Source organism: Motacilla alba, chromosome 1, assembly GCF_015832195.1.
Source record: "Motacilla alba alba isolate MOTALB_02 chromosome 1, Motacilla_alba_V1.0_pri, whole genome shotgun sequence".
NCBI classification, from domain to species: Eukaryota; Metazoa; Chordata; class Aves; order Passeriformes; family Motacillidae; genus Motacilla; species Motacilla alba.
The window spans coordinates 28,533,438-28,556,312 of record NC_052016.1 but is presented as its reverse complement, the minus strand read 5'-3'; the positions used below and the strand labels follow the sequence as shown (position 1 = coordinate 28,556,312).

General features: G+C 38.7%; 1 long non-coding RNA gene across 1 annotated transcript; it reads left to right on the top strand.

The window, feature by feature from the left end:
- Positions 1 to 47: 47 nt before the first annotated feature.
- On the top strand, positions 48 to 22,875 carry LOC119704574. Its single transcript, XR_005258000.1, has 5 exons — positions 48 to 167; positions 15,694 to 15,917; positions 18,000 to 18,133; positions 19,775 to 21,101; positions 22,790 to 22,875. It is a non-coding gene; the product is annotated as an uncharacterized LOC119704574 (long non-coding RNA).

Here is a 22,875-nt window from a genome sequence, read left to right as displayed (position 1 = left end):
TGCTTATTTCAGATTTGTCCTATATACCTCTGTTTGTACACTTTGGACTTTGCAAGCTGAGCCTCTAATGAGCCATAATGGCTCATTATTGTGTGGATGGATTTACTTCTTCGTAAGTGTTATGATGCAAAATAGCACATTGGGCTTGTTCTGTGAGCATTTAACAGGTAAGCCTCAGTCAATCAGTCTTTTTTTTGCATGACTGTTTCCCCCTCATCCTGGTGACAGGCACAAGCAGTTTATAGTTTGATGTGAATACAAATGGTGTTTGAGTCCACCTGCTCTGAGAGCAGTGCCAGAGTAGGCTATATATTTCAGCTGCCTACTGCTCTGATTAAGGAAATAAAGCTGTAATAAAATTACCTGAAAAAGCACTAAGCAGGGAAGGAGGGAAGAAACTTGGTTTCTGACCTGAGCCAGGCAGAGGTCCCAGGGTGTCTTGTTGCCTCCTGCTCACGTAAGGACTCTGTAATGTGGGACACTATGAGTTCATGCTGCCTTACCTTTCCCACCCATCCAGTTAGCTGTTGCCTTTTTATATACAACTCACCTGTTGGCAGCAGCAGTTGTACTGCAGAGCAGTTTATCTTCAAAAGCTCACCTACACTGACGATAAGAGAGCAGAGCAAAGCTGAGCTCTGTCATGTGTTGGCGTGCTTCGATCCGCAGTCCATCAACACAGGCTGGCGTGTACTCTGAGGTCTTCATGTCAGGCAATCAGATCCTGCTGACGTTACAGGTCAGGGACCAGGCTCCCTGCTGATGGGCAGTAGTACTTTACCATCCAGTGTAGAGAGTGCATGGAGTAAAGGTTTGCTGGGAAGAAAAAGAACCTCAAGTTATGTAGTTACAAAGCCGAATAGATTTTATTGCACACAGGTGGGTAGGGGTAGGAGGGCACACTACTGAACAGCAGGTCTAACAGTGTAATCCTTAACTTTGCTATAGGTCATGTCACAAATTTAGTATTATTTTAGTATTTTTCTAAAAAAAAAAAGAAAATCAATCCATCCACCCCAGTAGCAAATTAAATATGGAGGCAGGTGTTCTGCATGCTGGTGCCATATTAACAACAAATATTAATTATCCAAATTTATGATCAGTTTCCCCACCTCTGAGCTACTATATTAAATGTTAGATGTCAGCTTTCTTGTGGACTAGAAAAAAAGATGTAATGACTGGGATATTTGCTAATAGGTGGCACAGAACTCTTGAGAACTGTAGATCCCCCAGAAATAAGTTCCAGGAAAGCATACAAGTTATCCTTTCACCTCACACACTTTAAGGGTCATTGCCTCTACCCTTCCACACTTTTGTCTTAAATGGGCCTGCATTTCTATTGCAGCTTTCCTCCCACAGGTTTTTCCTCACAGTTCCTGACATAATGACTGGAAGAACATGTTGGTGTGTCATTTTATATTTATTGCAGTCTTTAGCATGCAGCTTGCTCACAGAGGTGGTCTCTGCTAGTGATATGGCACAGGTGAAGAGAAAAGAGCAGCCAGCAACAGATCACAGGGAGGCATGCTGGACTGGCAACAAAGACCCAAGTCACCTACTCCTCCTACTTAATCTTAGGAAACAAGAGGAAAAGATGAGAAAGTTTTTTCAGGAACAGGAGTCAAAAAAGTGGTAAAAAAGTTAGAGGCCATAAATCCCAACTGATTCTGAGTAACCTAAGCCCAGGCTCCCATAACCTAAAAACAGCCTTGTTCCCATGATTTCCAAATAAAGTCTGGAGAATATTACTTGTCTATATCCTTCACTGATGAAGCCTTGAGTCTGTTATAGAAAAAGTCCTCCCTGAGAGGCAGAGAATATCTTCTGGTAGGGTCACAAAACATGATGGGGATGTTGCAATGCCTTGATCTGGCTCTGAGTTCAGAGCACAAGGCTTTCTCTGCTGTAGAGTGGAACAGTGGTCAGCCAGATTAGGCTTTGATACAAGATCTGGGAAGCAGCTAAATTACGGGTAGCATGTCCCCTAGGACACGGAGATCCATGACACCTGAACACTCCTCCAGTTTTCCTTTGTTTCATCCTCTATCCTGCCATGTTTGCTTCTTGTCTGTTTCAGGCCTTACTCTTGGCCCATACTCTGTCTTATGTAGGCTGCCCAGCTCTGCATTCTTCCCCTGAGACATGTCTTCCATCTTGTGTGTTTTGTAATTTCACATAAAAAGATGTTATGCCTGTAAAACCCAGTATCTTTAGATTGAAGAATTTATAGATCTCTTATGAGAAGAGTGGCTTTTCAGTGTGATTTCCCTTTCTTCCTTCCTTTGGCGTCCTGTTTCCCATATCCACAAGGGATGTTCAGCTCTGACGTTCACTCCCTCCCTACCTCCTACCCCAGCCATGCTGTTTCCAAGTCTCACTTCTGCTTATAATAGCCAGTGTTTTTCCTGAAGCCCTGTAATGTTTAAGTAGTTTGGGGCTTGCATACGTCCTACTGGCTCACATACAAAAATTTTCAAAAGACAGATGAGTTCTTAGCAGTTCTTTGAGGACATTATATAGACAATCTGGATATCACTGAAAACCCAAGAAAAGCATGATTTTTTTTTTTCATTGAATGTAAATTTTCAGCTGTTAATCACTAACAGACATGCAGGCTGTAATTTTTGGAAGATTTGTAACTTGGCCCAAAGGCTCAAATTTTCATATGGAGGAATCAATCATTGTATCATTCTCTTATGATGCCCTCCCTCTCCTGTCAGACTTCTATTCCCTACTTTAAAATACAGAAAGCTTAGTTAAATGAGTTGTCATCAGAATATTCAGTGCAAATTAAACTTCCACACACACATCCTTATTTCATCTGCAGAAATTATCAAGATATTGGCTAAAGTGGTTCCAGAAATTTCAGCTTGATGCAGACACCTTACAGAGTAAAAAAAAAAAAAAAAAATTTAAAAAACTCAGACCAAATTATAAAAGTTCAAATGAGTTATAGGTGAGTGAAAGCAGGATTATCTGAAGGGACATTTTAGGCAATATACAATGCTACCAGACTTATCAAGAAGGTGTAAGGTAGACTTCAAACAGCAGAACTCCGTTAGGGAAAGATCAGACCACTTTTCCTTTTACATTTACCTTAGACAGTAAATCACCATTTCAGAGGAAATATCTGTGTTCTTCCCATAATAGTATTAATTATTCTTCTTTAAGGAAAAAGAGTAAAACCCCAAACCTTAGCTGATTATAAATGAAACCATTTTAGTAAGAAAGAAAAGGATTTAAAGAGGTTGGACTCATTTTAAAAAACATCCTGAGGAAGTTGATGGTGAGTGGTTATACAATGAGGTCTCCAGCTCCTTGAATGATTATTTCGTTTATTTTTCACAGATGAAGTGGTAAAATATTTGAAAGGGTAGTTGACTATCCTTAAGATTATTTGTTGCTTCAATTTGATTGAAAGCAGACAACAGAAAGTTATTGGGAAGGAGAAAGCAGGTAGGAAATCTTTGTTGAGTTGGGAACAAAAAGCTGAACAACTTGAGCCAGAAAATCCATATTCTTTCTCTTCTTTGGCACCAGTTTCTCATCTGCCTAGGAAGCTTAATTCTTTGGTTCACTTTCACAGCTAAGTATAATGCTAATCTATAAGATTTTGTAAACCTCTATGTAACTGTTGAAAAATGTAATCTTCTGATGTATTTAATATGAAATTCCTCATTTGTTTTAGCTTGTCTAACACTTGCCAGTTCTCTTTGTTCATCTCTAAGACATCTTTGATTTAAGTAAATATGCCAACACCAGTGTTTAACTTCAGGTCTTGTGCATCTGAAAATGCCTGTTGTGTTGCTGTGGAATCTTTTCAGAGTAGAGAGGAAAAAAGTGCTAGGTAATGTTTAAAGGAACATGAAACATATAGAAAAACCTCTTTCAAGAAAAAAGGACTAGGGAGAGGGAAAAGAAAATAAAGACCATTTTTGATGTGATGAGTACCCCATGACCTGTACAACCACCATGTTGAAGTTCAGGACATGAAATTAGAGGCAGTAGCTTACTGTTTAGTGTTTCTTGACTGATTCTCAACACCTTAGTTTTGTAACCACTCTTAATATCCATAGATGAACAAGTTGCACCACTGAACCCTGCCCCTGAACATTATTTGGGCAACATTTCTTCTGTTACTTTTGTCTTATGGGAAAGCCTGGCATAATCCTACATCTTATTTCTTGCTTGGTGGAAAGGTAGGAAGGCTACAGTTTGACCTGTTTTCAGTGTGGGTGCTGTTGCAGTTTGATAGAAAAGATGATCCTTGGCAGGAGTTTTGAAAATGTACCCCATGACTTTCAGTATTTTGGGTCAGTCATTGATTCCAGTGCATGTTTCCTATATTCTGTCCCAGAGCCTCTGAGCAGTGCAAGTCTGGAAAGACACCTGCAATCAGCCTGGCTCTGAAGGCATGTATCCACACAGGAACTTGGGGCAGCAAACTGGTTCCAGCCATGGCAAGTAGTGCAGGAGAGGATGCCTCTCTGGAGTCATCACTGCTGACTGACTTACCTTTAGAAAATATTCCCCCCTTGCAGAAATTCATTATTTCCTATTTTTCCAAGGTGATGGTGTAAAGGCAGTTTGTATAAATCTGTGTGCGGTGGAATTGAACTAAGAACCAAAGAGAGGTCTAATTGTGAGCAAGTTAATGGATCTTTTATTAACCACTACTTCAAATATCTGACATATTTTGAAGTAAGCCTACTGGAACAAGGTGAGGTATTTAGCGCAGCAAGACTGTGCACTTTACACCTTCTGACTTGGACGTGTGCTTTAGATCAGTTTTTTCTTCCAAACAGCTACAGCTCCACCAGTCCCATCCTGCTGCTCTTGTGCTTGAGTGCTTTTGTTCCTCTTATATTTATGACTCCCAAGGTTCAAGTAACTCTCTTTTCATGGTGGGAGAAGGCATTAATGCTTTATCTCGACTTGTCTTCCCAGAATTGCACTCTGTAAAACTCTTACCTTCCAATGGCCTGTATTCCTCAGTTTACTGGTTCCAGGAGCAGATTGTGCCCTGGTATTTGCACAGCATGGCCATGTCTGAGGCAGAATTCCTTCACTGGTCTGCACTCCCTCTGGCTTTCCAAGTGTAGATAATAGTATACATCCTTGTTCTTTCCATGACCACAGGCATTTCAAGCCCCCTACAAGTATCACCCACTGGCTCAAATCTCGTAGTCCTTTTCTTAACATGTGTTGCATTACCAGCACACACAACTACTGATTGTGGCTTCCTTCCTCTAATTGGTGCAAAGTTTAAGAAAGGATGCCAACATCCAGATAAGTGGACTAGAAAGCTAATCACTGCTTTAAATTGTCATCTGGTTCCCAAAGTCATGACCTTCATACCTGACTGTAGTGCTTAAGAAGTACATTTCTTGTTGCTGAGATTGTGATGACTGAACTTCCAACATTCTTTGCAGAACATTTCCTATGGTACAAACAGTGTTTTACTAGAATTTCAGCAACTTCATTATGCTTTACAATATTACTGATTTGGTACCTGTTGAGTGCCTTATTTTCATGGGATAATGGATGTATTCACTGCAGAGTGAAATTAGAGGAGCAACAAGTATGTGGATTGCCTAGATTTTTTTTTAACCATTGAACTCAAGTACAGGTCCCAAGGTGTAACTGAGTGACCTGCTTAGTCACCCTCACTGATGAGACACTGGCCTTGTTATCAGTTCACCTGAATGCAGCTGTTCCAATATAACAAGAAAACACAGTGGCATCAGAGTGCCCAAGAAAGTAGAGCAGTGTGCAAAATCTCCAAGAAGCTGTCAGTTCTTTATCATCTGAATGCTTTCTTCCTATTCTGCAGAAGATTATGCAGTGTGGGTGCCTTTTCCTATTTAAACTTTAGGTTTCTACTTTAAAACCTCTCATGGAAGCAAGACCTGCAGTTCTTATGGCAGCAGCCAGAAATTGTCACAGCATTCCAGAGAGGTTGCCACTGTCTGATCTTGCTGCAGTGGAGCCATTCTGATCCATCACTCCTGATCCACAATGGAAAAATTCTGTCTTGCAAAAACAAAACACACACCCTGTGATCCTCTTGATGTATCTTAATGCTACATACAGAATCTTCTGTATGTTTTTCTTGTCTTTCTACCAGCAGTGATGTAGGAACTGTGGTAGCTGCAACTTGAAACAATTTTAAATATAGAATTTTACAAGCCCCTCCCCTCTTCTGGAAATTAATGTATATCGATTCCCCTGAACAGATTTGGGATGATGTTTATGAAGTCAAGATGATCAAGGCAGGCCAGGACCTGATGAATCTGCTCCCTCTAACATGACCCCTTGGAGGCAGAGCATGTGAATACCATTTCTCAGCTAAAACAATAAAGCTGTTGGGAGTGTCTCATGCTGTCACCCCCTTTTTACTTACATAGTGCCACAATTCCTAACAGCTATAAACAAACAAATGTTTTAGTTTGTCATAAAGTCAATTTTTATTACTTCTTAAAAGCTGAATAACATGCAGCCAGAAGAATTGACTTTGATGTATAGGACTGAGCATCAAACCGTAGCCTGCATTCTCACAGTCCTGTTATACAACTGGGAAAATTGTGTCCCAATGAAAAATCAGAAAAATTCCATAGCTAGAGCAATATAAGGAGCATTTTAGCTCTGTCACAAACTATAGGAGGAATTAATTGCCATTGGTGTGACTTATGCCACAGGTGTATTTAACACAGTCAAGCTAAATCCTTGTTCTGTGAAGTCCATCTGTTAATCTGGCTTCGATCCTCCTTTCACCTACTGTTGCTGAAGGTGGATGAACTGATCCTTATGTGCACTTGGAAGATAAGACTTGAGTTTAAATCTCACTAAGCTGGTAAAACATGGATAGATGCCGTAAGAATGGAGCTACACACGTATGAAACGTGGTTAGATCTTGCTAATTACAGTAACACAAGTCTGCATAGCTCCAGCTCTTCATAGATCATTCTGTCACACTATCACAAAAGGAAGGGGGTGTTGTACTCGATCAAAAAAATATCTATTAGCCTTACAATAGCCTTACAACTCAGTAGAGAACAGCCCTGGTACTTGCAGCCCCATTTTAAAGGGTTATTAATGGATGTACAGAGTGCAATACATATATATATATATATATATTAAAAAAAAAACGGTTAAAATGTAATTTGAGATAGGGGATTAGATGCCTTGGTCTGCATTTGGCTGCTTAGAAATTCCTAACAGAACCCTTTGAATTATGTGTTGGAATCACCACAAAAAGCAGCTCTAAACCTGACTCAGTATATCTAAAACTGGATATTGCTCCTGTTCATTAACATGGCACAATTATTTAGTACTGCTAATTAATTCTAATTCTTAAAAACATTCAAATTTATTTATTTTAGCCCTACTCGTTAGTTCCATAGTGACTGCAGATATGTTCAATAATTAGCCATTATTATGTTTTTAAGGATATATTTTTCATATTTGTGGGATCTGAAGTGACCATCATAGTGAGGAAAATATCAACTGTCAGCGGCTTGGTAAAAGCTTTTTCAAAATCAACCATGCCTTATAAAAGTGGTACAGAAATTGATAATGATGTCAATGAAGTAATATAATTCAAATGTTTTGGGTTTCAGGTTTGGGGTTTTTTTCATTGTTTCCTAATGAGAAAAAGGATTTTATTGGGTCACATCTTCCACGATTGTGTTTCCTTTGCTATTTCAGCAATGACTGGTGTCGGTGGCTACTCAATCTCATGAAAATACCAAAGACATTCTCTGCATTTTATTGGAAAAGTAACTGTTGCAACTTTATTATGATTTGTCTGATTGGCCAAAATTACAGTAATTATTAGCACTAAATCTGGGAGGGAAGGTATGATCTACTTTGGCATGGTGGAGACACAGTCTCTGAGCCTCATATCTTAATTTCCTACACATACACAACAAACAGGAACACAGAAATCAAGGTTTATCAATAATCTCTTGCAATTGCTTCAGTAAGAAGTGGCCACCAGTCATTTCAACTCACATACAGTAGACACCATTTTTAGTTGCTGGTTCATGTTGACTTGCCCTTTTAGCACAGTTCCTCAAAGGAGCAGCTCTGTCTAACACGTTTCTGGTCTTCAATGACCAAAGAGCATATACCTCTAAAATTCCTTTATCATGTGCCAATTTATTGTTTTCCATTTTGTTATTATGATAGATGAATTCTTCAACATAACTACCAAGAATACATCAGAAATTGCACAATGTGCAAGTTACTTGCTGAAGTTACTTCATAGCATGAGAGCACAATAGCTCGCTAGCATTACAGGGGGAAATAGTAATTTTAAAATAATTTTTAATGTAAGTTAAAAAACAGCAAAAATATTTCCCAGATTAATTATATCTATAATTATAGATAATAGTTCCCAGATTAATTTATATAATATAAAAATGTATGTATTATATTTACATTTTCTTTTTAATCAAAAACAAGTCATATTCTTCAAGAAGTAAAACAATATTTTTTAAGTCATAAGATTTAGAAATTTACTCTTTATATTTCAAGCACATTCAAAGTGCAAAGTGTCTGGATGGAAGACTGAAATATGTCCAGATAAAAGAAAGTAGTGAGTATTATTTAACTTTCACAGTAGCAGATCTGTATTTAAAGAGGAGATTGGAGAGAAATTTCTTATAACTTGTGGAAGGGGCTAACAGCAGGCCTGTTAGCTAAAGGAGCGAGAAGAAGCTGAGAAGCAAGAAGAAGCTGATAAGGAGCTCTCTCCAAGGCTGTAACCAAGGAGACCAAGAGAAGTGAGGAACAGAAGATAAGAACTTCGCAGTTGGATGAAGTATTTTTAGAAAGTTAGTTAAGTCACTGTAACTTTTCACCAATGGTGTTATGTTGATTTACTGTGTCCAATAGTTAGGGTAGAAGAAGCATAAACAATCAGAGAGTGTATAAAAGGTCAGCCATGTTCGATAATAAACAGTTGCCAACTGAGACTGCTTGTGGTCTCTGCTTTGTGTCACGACCACCTCGACAGCGACAATAACTGAGTATTTACAGAAAGTCATGAAGTAAACGTGCCATGAAAACATGGTAAACAGAAATAGTGTTTTGACAAGATGTTAATTCATCAGTGTGCTCAATGAGCTCAAGGATTGAAAAAATTGTCCAAGTTTCTTAATGCCTTCCTGGTATTCTGGAGGTAGGGGAGGAAAACAAAGTTCATTTGAGATGTACTTGTGAAATAAAGGATAATATAAATAACATTTTACCTAAATATCTCTCTGCTTTGTAAAAAGCGTTTTTCAAGTTGCCCATTGTCAGGCTGTGTCTTGAAGTTCATAAGTGAGACTACTGAATGAAGCAATTGCAAAGTGTTTCCTGCCATGCCTTGCCTCATGTTGCTGACAAGTCTACAGAAAACACCTGGGCTTACCTCTGCCTCGTCCCATTCCTAAGAAATGAATGTAATGCCTTGTCTTTCTTCTGTTCCTCAGAATGTCCTTCTTCTACTGTCCACTTTTTCCCCCAGACTACATGCTCTTGATGGTGGTGAGACATAAGGCAGAAGATCTGTTAAAATATGTCATTAGAGGATGGGATAGGAAAAGGTAACTGTGATCAATCCATCTTTGTGAAATCTCTTCCCATTTGGATCTGACCAGACTCTCACAGCTGGAAATGTGAAACTCCACCCACATCAGCAGCATTCAGGTGTTAATAAAAATGATCAATAAAATGGCAAAGTATCACCCCTCAAATGTCACTGTCATATTTTCTGAAAAAATCCTTCACCAGGATTACTTCTCCTGGGAAGCTGAAAAGCCTCAGAAAAGAATAAAAACAATAATTATCTGATTGCTTTGGAATGTGGTCTGGACATCGCTTACTAACAGGTGCATTTTTGATTGGTTCCATGTGAATTGTTTTTACCTAATGACCAATCACCATCCAGCTGTGTCGGACTCTGAGGAGTCAGTTACGGGGTTTTATTATCATTCTTGTTAAGCTTTCTGATGTATCCTTTCTCTATTTCTTTGTATAGCCTTTTAAAATATAATATCATATCATATAATAATAAATCAGCCTTTTGAGAACATGGAGTCAGATTCTCATCTCATCCCTCATCCTGGGGACCCTCACAAAGACCGCACTCAAAGGCACCCTCAAATGTCACATCATTCCTGTGATGCTGTTGATGCATCCCTGCAAATTCCCTTGGCAAGTGTTGGATGTCTCTGATGTACATTTAGTGAAGCACTCGTCTTGGCATGAAAATCAGATTGAAATATCAGGATCCTGAGAGCTGCACAGCAACATCTGGAAGGCCTAAGGGCTATTTTATTGTAAGTGTCCCTAAGATGTTTAAGTTTTCTGACCTTCCCCTTGCATCAGTGGCATTCTCTGCTTCATTTCTCATGAAATATTCAGTAGCTTGCCTTCTAAAGCTTTCCACCTCTTGATCCTCTCATTGTCTCTCTTGATACCAATCTTAGCTGCTGCTGTGACAGCTTTTTCTAATATATATATGTGAACTAAATGGTTTGGATAAAAGCCAAGAAACATCTTGCCTCTTGGAGAATTGTAGTAAACAGATATTGCATTAAGACCTTGCTACTCAGAGTTTAAAAAAAATCCTAGCAAACTACTGCCTGAACAACAACTTACTTCTACAAATCATGTGAAGGACACACAGTACTCACAGCTCTTGGTCGGTCCCACTTGCTTCCTGAGCTTCAGCATCCCTGAGCTTCCCACAGATGGATAGTAATGGCTTTAAAGTTTAAATTACATTTATTCCTTGCAGTGGCTTTATTCCATTCCTGCAGATGACCTGTTAAAATGAAAGCTAAAACTTTTTTGCCTTTTTTGTTCTGCTTTTTTTATGCTTTTTCCTTTTAACAAGGACTTTTATTTGGGAATCCCTCCCCACCTGGAAGAGCCAGCCACAAAGCTTTCTGGCACTGCTGGCCTGTCAGTGGCCACCAGATGCTGACAGTGCCATGCTGCAGGGTGGTTTGATGTGTTAGACATATATGTGCATCCCAGCTGCTCCCTCCTGCTAAAGCTGGGCCAGTCCCTGCTTGTATAAGCAATGCCATCTATTTACTGAGAACAGGCCCAGGATGGTGCACTTGGAAGGAAGTGTCTGTCTTCACTGTTTCTTCCCTCCTCCTCAAAGGGGAAAGACCCAATCATCAGTATCAGGATTGAAAGGAGGAAAGAGCTCTCTTTCCCCCACTGTTTGCATCTCAGGAGGAGGGAGTGAAAGGGGAAAGGGTTTGTTCTGATTACTGCTGTGTGGGAGAGGGCTTTGGCTCCAACTCCCCTTGCTAACATTCTGTTAGTGTTGACATCTATGCAGCTCCTCAGAGGTCATGTTTTTTGTAAGTCGTAGAGGGATTTTGAAACAAAAATAATTTAAATAGTTCTCTGGATTGCTGAGAATTTTAAGACCTTTGAAGCCATGTACCAGCACTGGCTAACAGCTCCCCCAGGCAGCCTGGTGTGGTCCTCAGGCACTCTGAGGGCTGTGGTAAGGAAGGGGCAATTCCTGACATCCTGCTGGTTGGGGCACCTTGGTCTTGAGTTGGTGCTTTCAGATTCCTCGAGGGAAGCCTCTAAGGCATGCTACCCTTGTGTTTACAGGAAACTTTCTGCCCTTGCATCAAGAATCCAGCTGTGCAACAAAAAAGGAGGGGATAGATTAGGCAGCCCAAAAGTTTCCCTGAGACAGGTTTTTGCTTAAATATGTTCTGGTTCTCTTCTCTGGGGATGTCACAGGGGAGTTCAGAGAACTTTCTTTGAAAGGAATACTCAACTAAATTTATTTTTGAGAACGTATAAGTTAGAAGGATTCATCTTTCAACCTAAAGGTCCTGTCAGTGACTTAGTAGTGTTTATTTTCAGAGTGACCAGACTTGACATATTCACTGGTAAGCACGATGAGCCCCTTCATAGGGGAAGTGACACTAATTGCCCCAGGGAAACATATGGAGAATGTACTGGTCTGTGACCAGATCTTCTATTTAACACTCCTGCTGGCACTCTGTCTCAGGAGTTGAAAGCTCAGCTTCAGAAATGACAGGTGATGACATTTGCATTTCCCTTTGAAAACTATCCCACAGTCATATGGATTTTGCCTGTTAGGAACATTTTTTCCCTTTTTTTTTCTCTAAACTATTTTGTGTTTCAAATAGAAGGCATGCAAAACTGTATGTTTTGCATTTGTGTGCAAAGCCTATTTCTTGTTATTATGGACATCAATGAGCCTGGGAAAGTACTATTTCTAGGTGAACTGTTTTCCACTGACCTTTCTAATCTTTGTCATTGCCAGAAAGGAATGTCAGCTCCACAGAGCTGAGCATTCTCAAACATGTTCTGTCAGTTATCTTGCTAGAAACTGGAGTTGAGCTGATCTGATTGATTCCCCTAACAGACACCTGTTTCTGACAATAAGATCCAACCATAATTTTTTATTACTATTACTATTACTATTACTATTGTTATTATTACTAGATAGGAAGCTTATAAAACAACATTTTTTATAGTTTTGTGATGTCTCAGAAGCTAGCCCTCACTTGTGCTCCTCCCTTCTTCCACAAATGTGTGTCATTTCCTTCATGTGCTGCCAGGAGCATCAGATGTGGCCTTGAATGGAAGCCAGCGTTAGCATAGCTCTCATCAGGTTTGAAATGGATGCCATGAAAAGTTTCCTTTCTGCACAGCTTGCAACAAAATGAAATACACCCATATGTAAAACACAACATTAGTAAACAGCAAAAAATTGAGCTAGAATAGCACATCAGACCATTTTATCAGCTCTCTTCCACGGGTGTAAGGGAAAACTTTCAACCAAAAGAGTGTTAATTTCCTGAATGTTTTAGTGTTTTTTTTTCCAATGTGTAGACATGAGCTAAAAGCAATAGCTATCATGTGACCTCAAGAAAGGTAGTTACATAAGTCCTGAGCTGCACAAGTAAATTTCTCTCTGCTGCTGAGAGGTAAAGTTCTTTAAAGTTTTTGAATACCATACACATATACTAATTTATTATAAAAGGAAAAATATTTCTAGATCAATAAATATGTCTACATTATTTTTATTAGAAGAAAAAAAATCAATATGAGACTAGGGGGATTGGTTTTTTTATTGTCTCTAAGATGACTGTGCATTTTTTTAAAGGAATGTCTGGTTGATCTTAAGAGAAGCCTCTCTGACTTGCTTTAAACAGTAGCACCACCACATGTCAGGAAGTGGTCAGAGGTGCAAAATACCATATTAACTCTTAATCCTCTGATTAGGAGATAAAAAACCATAAAAGTACACTATAGGGAAAATATTCAGTAGTTTTTGTTAATTCTATAAAAACAGGATATTAGTCCTATTTGCAAGTTAGAATAATTTTCTAGCTAAACATCTTTCCTATGATACTTCTTCCTTCATTGTTCAGTTTTAAGTAATTTCTTATACAGTGGCTAAACTGTATAAGGGGGCAGAGAGTCCCACCTGACTGCTCCATTGCCCTCTCTCCAGAACTTTCATTACTTGTTTGCTGCAGCCCTTGCTGTGTTGTCCTTTCAGTTTATCTCTGCATGTTGCTGTCCTCTCGCAGAAGAGGTAAAGTGAAAATCTAGCCAAAACTCCCAGGTGTGTAGGAATTAAGTTTGTGACTCTCATGCTCTCTTAGAGATGTAGCCATAGTGAAAAATCAAAAGAGCACTTGAGAGCATTCTTTGCTCTGAATTCCCCAACTCTCTCATGCTGTACAGCTATCGCCATGGAAAGCTGACCTGCAGCAGTGCAATTGGAGCATTAAAAAAAAAGTTGTGTCATAAATTAATGTATATGACCTTTTGCTTTGAAGCTAGCGAGGGAAGAAGCTTGCAAGGGATACTCATTTACTTTCTGAAAAATATGTAGAACTTTAATTGAAACATGATTTGAGCATTAATTCATGTGCTTTATTGTTACTGAGGTGTGGCTGGCACCTGAATTCCAGTCCTTGCATTTTGCTTAAACCAGGTAAAGTGTAGACACTGAAGATCAGTTATCTGGACATGGTTATATATTATCTAAATCCAGTACTTTAAAGGAAACTGCCGTCAACACCATCTCTTTGCGAGAAAAGAGTCAAGACAAACTTCCATCACTGCATATTATAGTTTTCTACATAGTCCCACACAGTTTCCTGAAGTTCCTTATAACAAATGGCTGTAATGGTGGTAACTTTCAATGGTTTGGAGGCTCTGTGGTAAAATTTTGTGCTTAATTTTGCCATTGTGTTTTGCAAGCTCATGTGTGAACACCACTAAGGTGTTCTGGTATGACAGAGCTGTCATTCACAGGTTGCTCCTCTCTGGGGAAAAAGCTACGTGCTGTTGTAGTAGGGAGTTCTTAGCTGTCTTAGAAGTGTTTTCTGGACTTCTCTTGCTGTGTCTTTATTTGTATGTATCTTTTAAAGACATTTGCCCTTTTTCGAGTTGCCAAATAGTGTTGTAATAAAAAAAGTGTCTTTGTTATTTGATATCCCTACCACTGTCACGTAAATAATGCAAAATCTGTCTCCTGGTATCTTTAAATATAACACAGGCTGAAAATAAGTTGTTCCTGACACGGTGTTGCCAGGTATTCTTGCAAGCCAGCGCTTTGTATTTAAGCCATTAAAAACATCAAGTATGTGGATTTTCCTAAGAAACAGAGCTCTTTAGCAGGTACCAGTACCTCCCAAAGCTCCTGAATCTGCATGTTTGTGCTCCCCTTGTCACGGGACGGCAAATCAGGCTGGTCTCTGTGTGGCCACTCAGCTCTCTGATCTCAAATAGAAGACACTTGCTATTAACAGTGTTCTCCTTATGCTAGAAATGGGAATGCTGCCCTTACCTCTTCTGAAGATGAAAAATCAATATATTCATGCTCCTGAAGTATCCAGAGGATTGTGTCAAATATAATGCAAATACTGGCTAACTTGTAATTAAATATTATATATATTATGTTATGAATAGGATAGACTAGACTAGATTAGACTAGACTAGAATAGAATAGAATAGCATATTTATGGTTTTATATTATTAGAGGGTGGATCCAGCCATTGGAATTTGGCCTCTTGTCTCTGAAATTCTTCTCTGGCTTCTGTTGGTGACTTGGGACAGGTGGAAGGGTGCACATGTTGGCTGCACTGTGTTTGCTGAGCAGGAGGAAAATGTGTTAGAGTCCCACCAAGCTCAACAGATAATAATATACACTTGAGTTCTGATAACTGTTTTGTTTTGAAGCATCATGAGTGATAATAGCACTAAGAAAATTACATTTTTAAAATTCTGTATTGCAAATAAAATTTGAGGTATTATCTGATGAATGCCTTATAGACACAACTTAGTAAATGAAAAGCCTGTTTGAATTTCAGGCAAAGCAAATTATTTCATTTATGCTGCAAAGTTTTCTAAATGGACTTGAGGCTCTAAGATTATTAGCTACAATTGCCTCTTATCTTAAAAAATTGTTCATTTAGTGACAAATTCCAAAAATCTGGCAGAATTAAGTACATGACTGTGAGTAGTCAAAAACTAATGAGTTAGCTAACTCAGTGCTTAGATTACAGTTGGGGCTAATAATGCAGATGAGTACTCTGGAGTACTTATTTTCTGGTTATCTCTAGGGAATCTCTCAGAAATGTATTTTTTCTAATCATCCTGCTTCCCATTGTTTTATAGGTGTTCAGAAGAATGATGTCAACTGTTATTCATATTCTTGCTTCGTATGGATGGAGTTTCTAACTGATCTAGGCAAGAAAAACAGACAACTTCCTTGGTACATAAATTCTGCAGGGCAGCCTGGGATTGAAATGATTGTTACTTTCTCCAGAAATGTTGGTTATGGTTGAGTTATAAGGAGCACAACAGCACTAGTACTGCAAATTTAACCTCGACACATCAGAGTAAGTGCATCAGATGTATTTCCACATTTTTTAAAATAGAGTAGCATCTTGATAACAAGCTTTTGAGAGTAAACAGTTCTTTCTTAATTTTATTGCATGTGAATATTATTCTCTGAAAAAGAAGAGACAATGACATAAATACTACCCTTAATTGTTTTCTCAGAAAGCAGATCTTAACGAGGCAAATTGCTTTTCCTTATTTGCCACACAAGCAGTTTGGGTAAAGCTTTTAGTTAACTGTCTCTTCAGACTGATCAAATTCAAGAGTATTTAAGTAAGTGATGTTTCTAAATCAACAATTTATATTGTTTTGAAAAGAGCTCTCACTAATAACCCTTCTTGCTCACTGTCTGCTGTTTGAGGAAGGAAAATCAAATGGATATAATGGGCTGTGTCTGACCTTTGTGCATCAGAAAAGAGAAAGAAAGGCAGTAGAGATGGAGTAGTATAACGTCTTATACTTTCACAAGAATTTATTTATCTTTCTGGTAAAGACAAGAGAGAGTGAGTCTGTGTCCCTGTGAAAACTCCTGGGGAGCAGAAGTCTAAAAAATAATTTAATCTCTTCATAGATGAGACTCAACATCCTCACAGTTCATATGCTGGTGTCTTTAAATGCCTGTGAATAAGTAGTGGCCACCACCAACACCAGTAGTGTTGGATATTTTCTCATACAGTCAAAACTTCAAGTAAGAAACCAAATAAATTTTCAACAAGTGTACTCCATCTGTAAATGCAGATTTGCATGTGCTGAGGAGAGATGTGATACCAGCACAACAATAAAAAAGAAGGGCAAACACCTTCATGCTATAGAAAAAAAAACCTCTCAAAAACATTTCAGGTGTGTTAAGGGAAAAAATTATAAGCCAGAAACCCCAAAATAAACATCATATTTCTGTAAAAGAGTTACCAAGGCTAAGAAACTGTGACTGCAGAGGAACAATTTATTAGCTGTTCTTTTTCTGCCCTGCTTCATGTCACATGTTGCAATACACAATGCATGGATTTAAATTTCAGATGTGCTTTATATGTGTTTTGTGTTGCCTTTGGTAACTTTCCCACTCCAAATATATAACTCAGTAACAAGAGTGTTGATAAACTCTTATGAGAAAGGACTGTGGATAGCAGCAAGTGTGATCTGGGGCATTCCATAAAATTTTGTTATAATAACAGTTCATGATGGCAGCACTGAGAGCCAAAAAAGATAAGGAATATTGTACGAGTTCCATTTGGGGTTAATCTATGCCTGGAAACATGCCATAGTCATCTTCCTTGGTTTTGGTTTGTTTTCGGTTTTGTTGTTTCAATTTTGGTTTGGTTCTGGATTTTTTTTTTTTTTTGTAAGAGAAAAACGTTTCTTTTGTTGAAAAAGTAAATTGTCTCTCACAGCTGTTTAGTCATTTCTCCTTGAGGTAATGAAACAGTGCAAGCATTCCAGATATCCTCATCTTAGTTAATGTTTTACAGATTTTGAGAATTTGGCAGTGAAGGCCAAATAGCAGTTAGAGTGTATCAAAAATTTTAGAAGAACCTTCCAAGACAACACCCCTGTGAGAAGGACAGTGCTTTGAACTTGACCTCTAGTCATGCACTTGATTTCTTATTTGCAGTCATTCAATGAATGTATGGTAGAGAACAGATCTGAACCCAGTTCTTTAGGCTGCAAGATTACAACAACAGAGTAGTTCAGGCATTCTGCTGTAAATTTGTAGCAGATATCCATCGGTTGGTGTCTGGGTGATCAGCCAATTTTGCTACCTTTTTCAGGGGTAGTCCTTGAAAAGATCTCCACAGAAATAGTGGTCAGCAGCATATATTTCAGAACTATTAATCACATGTCTTGAAATGAAAACTATTAGCAGATTTCTCTGTGGTTTTATTTTCCTTAGCAAAAACTCATTTCAAATGCCACTCTTCTCATCCTTTATTTTTGGGCTAAATATCTTAAGAACAATTCTTTCATTCGTGATTTCTCAAAGAAATTAAACACTCAAGAGTAAGAATGTTTATTTTCTATTTGTGGAAAACTAGTGCATGGAGTATACTTTTAGTTATTTTAGATCATTGTCCTAATGCTTTTAGAGTAACTGAGTGCCAAAGAACCAATCACAGATTATGTTTCTTCATGTTGTGGAGATGCCACTCACTTTTAAATAACTTTTTAAATACTGAGGACGAATTGATGGAACAATTTGGTGCCTTCTGTCACATAAAGAGTAAGTACACAAGCTCCCATTTTAATGGTGATAGCTTTATAATGATCTTAAAATATCATTTATGTGCAGACATTTTAATGTGCAGTAACAATGAAGTATCATTAATGATGCCATGTAGTCACCACTTTTTTTAGTATTCAGTTCCTTAATTTTCTCTTTGGCCAGGTTTACCATTGTTAAAATACATCCAGCAAAAGCCATGCTAAGCGACTCAGGCTAATACAACAGAAGTCAGCCAGACCTACTACATTTTGAGAAGAATTCATGTAGATGCTATGTAGACATTGAAGGGTTTTTTTGCCCTTCACTTGCTTTTGGTGCTGTGTTTTTTTAATGTCTTTTCATAGGGTGCAAGAACATTTGCTTTAGCTTGGGCCTTTACACAAGTGACAGAAATTCTTGTGGTTTTTTCCCTCACCTTTACAGTTCTGATTTTACAAACACTTTGAAGTTCTCCATGATTTCTCTCCATTTCTTCTCTCATTGCCTTTGCCTGAATCAGCACAGGGTTATTATCCTAGTTACGGTGTTCCAGGCATCTAAAAGAGGCAAGATTTGGGAAGAGAGATTTGTGTGCTTTCACCTCCCCAGCTCTACTTCTGCAGCAGTAAACATGTATTTACCTCACTAGTGGCTTTCCTAGCAGGACTGGGACCTGAAACTATGAGCTTTTCTTCCGTGGTTTTGTCTGAACTGAAGCAGACCTTAGAAAATAATAGCCTTCTTTGTGTGCGTTTGAAAATGAATATTTTTCTCTAGGACCTTTAATTTTTTCAATGTCTTAAACTTTGGGGCAATGGAGAACCCAGCTATAGACAGAAACAATTTGAATGCTGAGCTGCTGGGCAGATGGCATGGCTTCATTGGCCTACTGGGATCATTTCTTTAGCAGACTAAGCAGGAGCAAGGTCTGTTATTACAGCAAGCTAATAACACCTCTGGAGGTGAAAAAAAACCATGGAAATGGTGCTAATTTTTAAATAAAAAGGAATATGGAGGCCTGGTTGCGAAAATGAAATTAAGTATGGAGGCAGTAACAAGGTTTTGGTGTGGAAAATAAATGGGACAGCATTAGGGCAATATTCAAGCATTTTTCAGCGAGGTTGGATGACCAGTAGGGAAAACGTTAAAAATAAATAAATAAATCTACTGCCTATGTTAGCCAGGATTTTTTGACAAGAACTACCAATAGGATAAAAAAAGGCAAGTTCAACTCTTAAAAAGGAGGAAGCCACAGTGGAAATAGAGAATGCTTTAATTAGTGATCAATCTTTGTATTTATTTTGGGGGTACTTTTTTGTCTTCCGGCCCATAAGGGTAGTTTCAAATAGTTTTTTAAAGTGCCATCTTCCAGTGATGCCTTTAGAGGAAAGTTTCAAATTGCTGGGATTTTTTTCTTTAGAGAGCACGTCAGATATGACAATAAATCCTGACTCTCATTTCTTAGAAGGAATTTCTTAGAAATCTTGAGCTGAGAGGGAGAAGAAATAGATTAAACAGAAAAGCTGTACCTGGTGACCAAAAGAAGCTGTGAAAAAATAAAAATTGAGGCTGTAAAAGACAAATCTGCAGAAAAGCTGTGGCAGCTGCTGGTGTTTCCTACGCACAGCCTCCATGCTAATCTCCCATGCTTTGTTTCAGGATTCAGCAGGGAGCAACAGTGAGCACAAAGACAGGAAGAAAACGGAGGCTGAATCTTTCTTTGGTCCTGGAGCAGAGCACCTGAAAATGGGTGAAGAGCTTCCTGAAGCCACACTCAATGGGCAGGAAACACAACCCTGTCCTTTGTAGCTGGCCAAGAACTGCGACCAGGAAATGTCTAACAAAGCAACATAAGCAGGGCAGAGGAACAAGTCTGACTCTGTCTCTTCCAGCAACCCATGCTTGTTTCCAACATGTTTTTCACTACGACTCTTTTCACACTGACAGCAGTTCCTGCTGATTTACTAACTCTGCAGGACAGCCATGCCTTGGACCTGCCTATCTATCATTAAATCCCTCCAACTGGTAAATTTTCATGCAACATAGCCCCAGTATTCCATTATAGGTCTTGTTTCTAGCCAAGCATAGTGAGTCTTTATTTCTGTTAGATTCAGCTCTAGAGAAAATGCTCAACTGAAGCTTCCTTGCAAGGATCTGAGAAACTTACTGCGAGGAAAATTTACAAAATCCTCTAAATTTACACAAAGTTTGTGGAGGTCACCTAGACACTTCAGTCTAATAACTCCGTTATGATTGTGTCTTCTTTGCTTATTATGCCCTTCATATTCACTATATAATAGAGTTTTCACTTTGAGATCTGCAAATAAGCTCATTCACATGTTAAACATTTCAGCCTTCCAGGATGGCAATCACTGGAAGACTAGGTAGCTATTATTATGTTTTGACCCACAGATGAGAACATTTCTTCAAGCTGAGAAGGCAGTTGCAAATCACTTGCCTTCTTTTTTTTTTTCTCTAGACTCAGGTGAATAGATTTGCATTATTGTTGCACTCTTGGATATTTTAATTTTCAAACCAATGCACTTGAAAGTTTAAATAACCTTTTTTGTCATGGTGGGAATTTACTTAGATTGTGGGGTTACTTATAATTTAGGTAAAGTTCAAATCACACTGGCAGGCAAGTCTGTTTAAGCGCAACCATCTGTGACAAAAAAAAGCAGTCACTGCCACCTAAGGCAGCAAACATGGTACAAAATATCACCTTAATATGTCCCTCATTTCTTTTCCCCTTGTCTCCAAATTGTATAAAAGTTGCCACATAAGAATATAGGTCACTTATGCAGGTCTTTTAAAAGGGACCCTTAATCTTTTAACACATCATTTACACAGAATTGCTCCTGAAGTAAATCTTTCTATACCTAATTGGTGGACATATTCCCACTCCTGCTGGGACCTGATCCAGCCATCTCAGATGTCAGCACAGAGACTTTAGGTGTACAAGCTGAAGCAATCCATTATTTAGCAGGTAAGTTGTTAATACAGGTCCTTAATGGAAAGACCGATCATTGGCCCTATCAGTCTGTACCACAGGTACATAATGTAAAATGTTGCTGAGTCTTGTTGGGGAGGTCTGAGTAAAAGGGCTCTGCTAAAGCTTCTGCTTTGTGTGAAATGCAGCTCAGCCAAAAGAAGACATTGGAATTTCAAACCCCAGTGGTGGGGGTGGCACAGTGGCACAGTGTGGTCCTGGGTGTTCTGGGTGTTTAGCCTATGTCAGATATATTCAGGTCTAACACATATAAATACTGGTGGTACAGCTTCTGTAAGAGCTTTGTGTAAGTCTTTAGGAAGACTTGCTTCCAGTCCTCTTTGTTTGTGATAAATTACAAGTGTTGGCATGCTGTTCCCCAAGTAATGTAGGAACAGACTTGATTTTTATCTTGATCCAGTTGTCGGTTTTTTATCAGGATTAAGTTTACTGTTGTTTAGATGCAAATTTTCTTGCATCCTTTGCAGCCGTGGAGTCCAAGAGTAAATTTTTCAGTGTTTAACCTTGACCTTATTTCTGTCTTTTCAAGTTAATGATGTTTGGCCAGTGCTCTTCCCCTGCCCGCTGCTTGTTATCTGCCTCCTGGCTGTGGGGTGAGGGGCAGACTGCACCTGTCACCTACATAGCTGGATTTCATAAATGATTCACACCTATTTTCAAACAAGTGCACTTTTCATAAAATTCCTTGTAGTAGGTGTTTTATAAACTCAGCAAGCCAAATGAGTTCAACAATATAAATCAGAAAAGACCAAGGCTCTGAGGTTTTTTTTTTTGTTATGACCTTGCCTGTCCTTAAACCTAGATTTCCATCACAAAACCTGCCTTTCCAGCTCTAACTTCTGAAACTGGATCACAAACTCACGGCTTTCCTCTTTCTTGTCTCATGTTTTCCCAGTGGATTTACTGTCACAAGTAATTTTTGCTCTGTGCCTTTATTTTTGTATCCCACTGAGCTTGACTAAGGGCTCTTTTAAGGAATTCTTTTACTTGAGGTATATACATTTAAATATTTGGGTTCTATCTAGCAGTGTTAGCATTTCTCCTACTTCTTTTTCTAATTGTGATAAGTGTTTATGTATAATAACTGCTTAAGAATAATAAACTAATTATTCCTGCTAGGCAGTTTTCCAATCGGAGTTGTAAAAAAATTGTACAGTAGCTACCATTTTTTGGGTAAATACAGAACTTATCCAAGTATTTCTGTGAATTTTGTAGACATTTAAGATGAAAATAGATATCTAAAGTCAACTGCTGAGCCCAGTTGAAAGCAGCACACATAAAACTTGAAAGGTACACTTGGTCTGGAGAGCGATATCAAAGTATGGGTGACATTTTGGAAAATGCTGAGCACAAACTTATTGGGATAAAGAGGTACAACAAAGACTGCTGGCTTGAAGAAAGTGAATGTTCAAGAGCTGTGGTATTAACATAGTGAAATCTTTAGCTCCTGCCCTGAGGAGTTGCTTTTCATTGCTTGAAGTCTCAAGTCTCAAGCCTGTTAAGTAGTGTCAACAAATTAGTCACTGCAGGTTTCCTGCTTTGAATTGGAAAGCACTCTGGATCAGAAAGGATAGCAGGAACCTAAGCCTTTAAATTTCTTCTGCATCAAGCAAGTTAGCTGATGTCTTCTGGATGACCTCTGAAAGTCACTTGTAATTCTTCAGCAGGCTGGAACCCCTGCTGCAATGCCACCGCAGCTCGCGTCACGTTGTGATCTGAGTTTCCTGGAACAATAACCATCCAGAGCCAC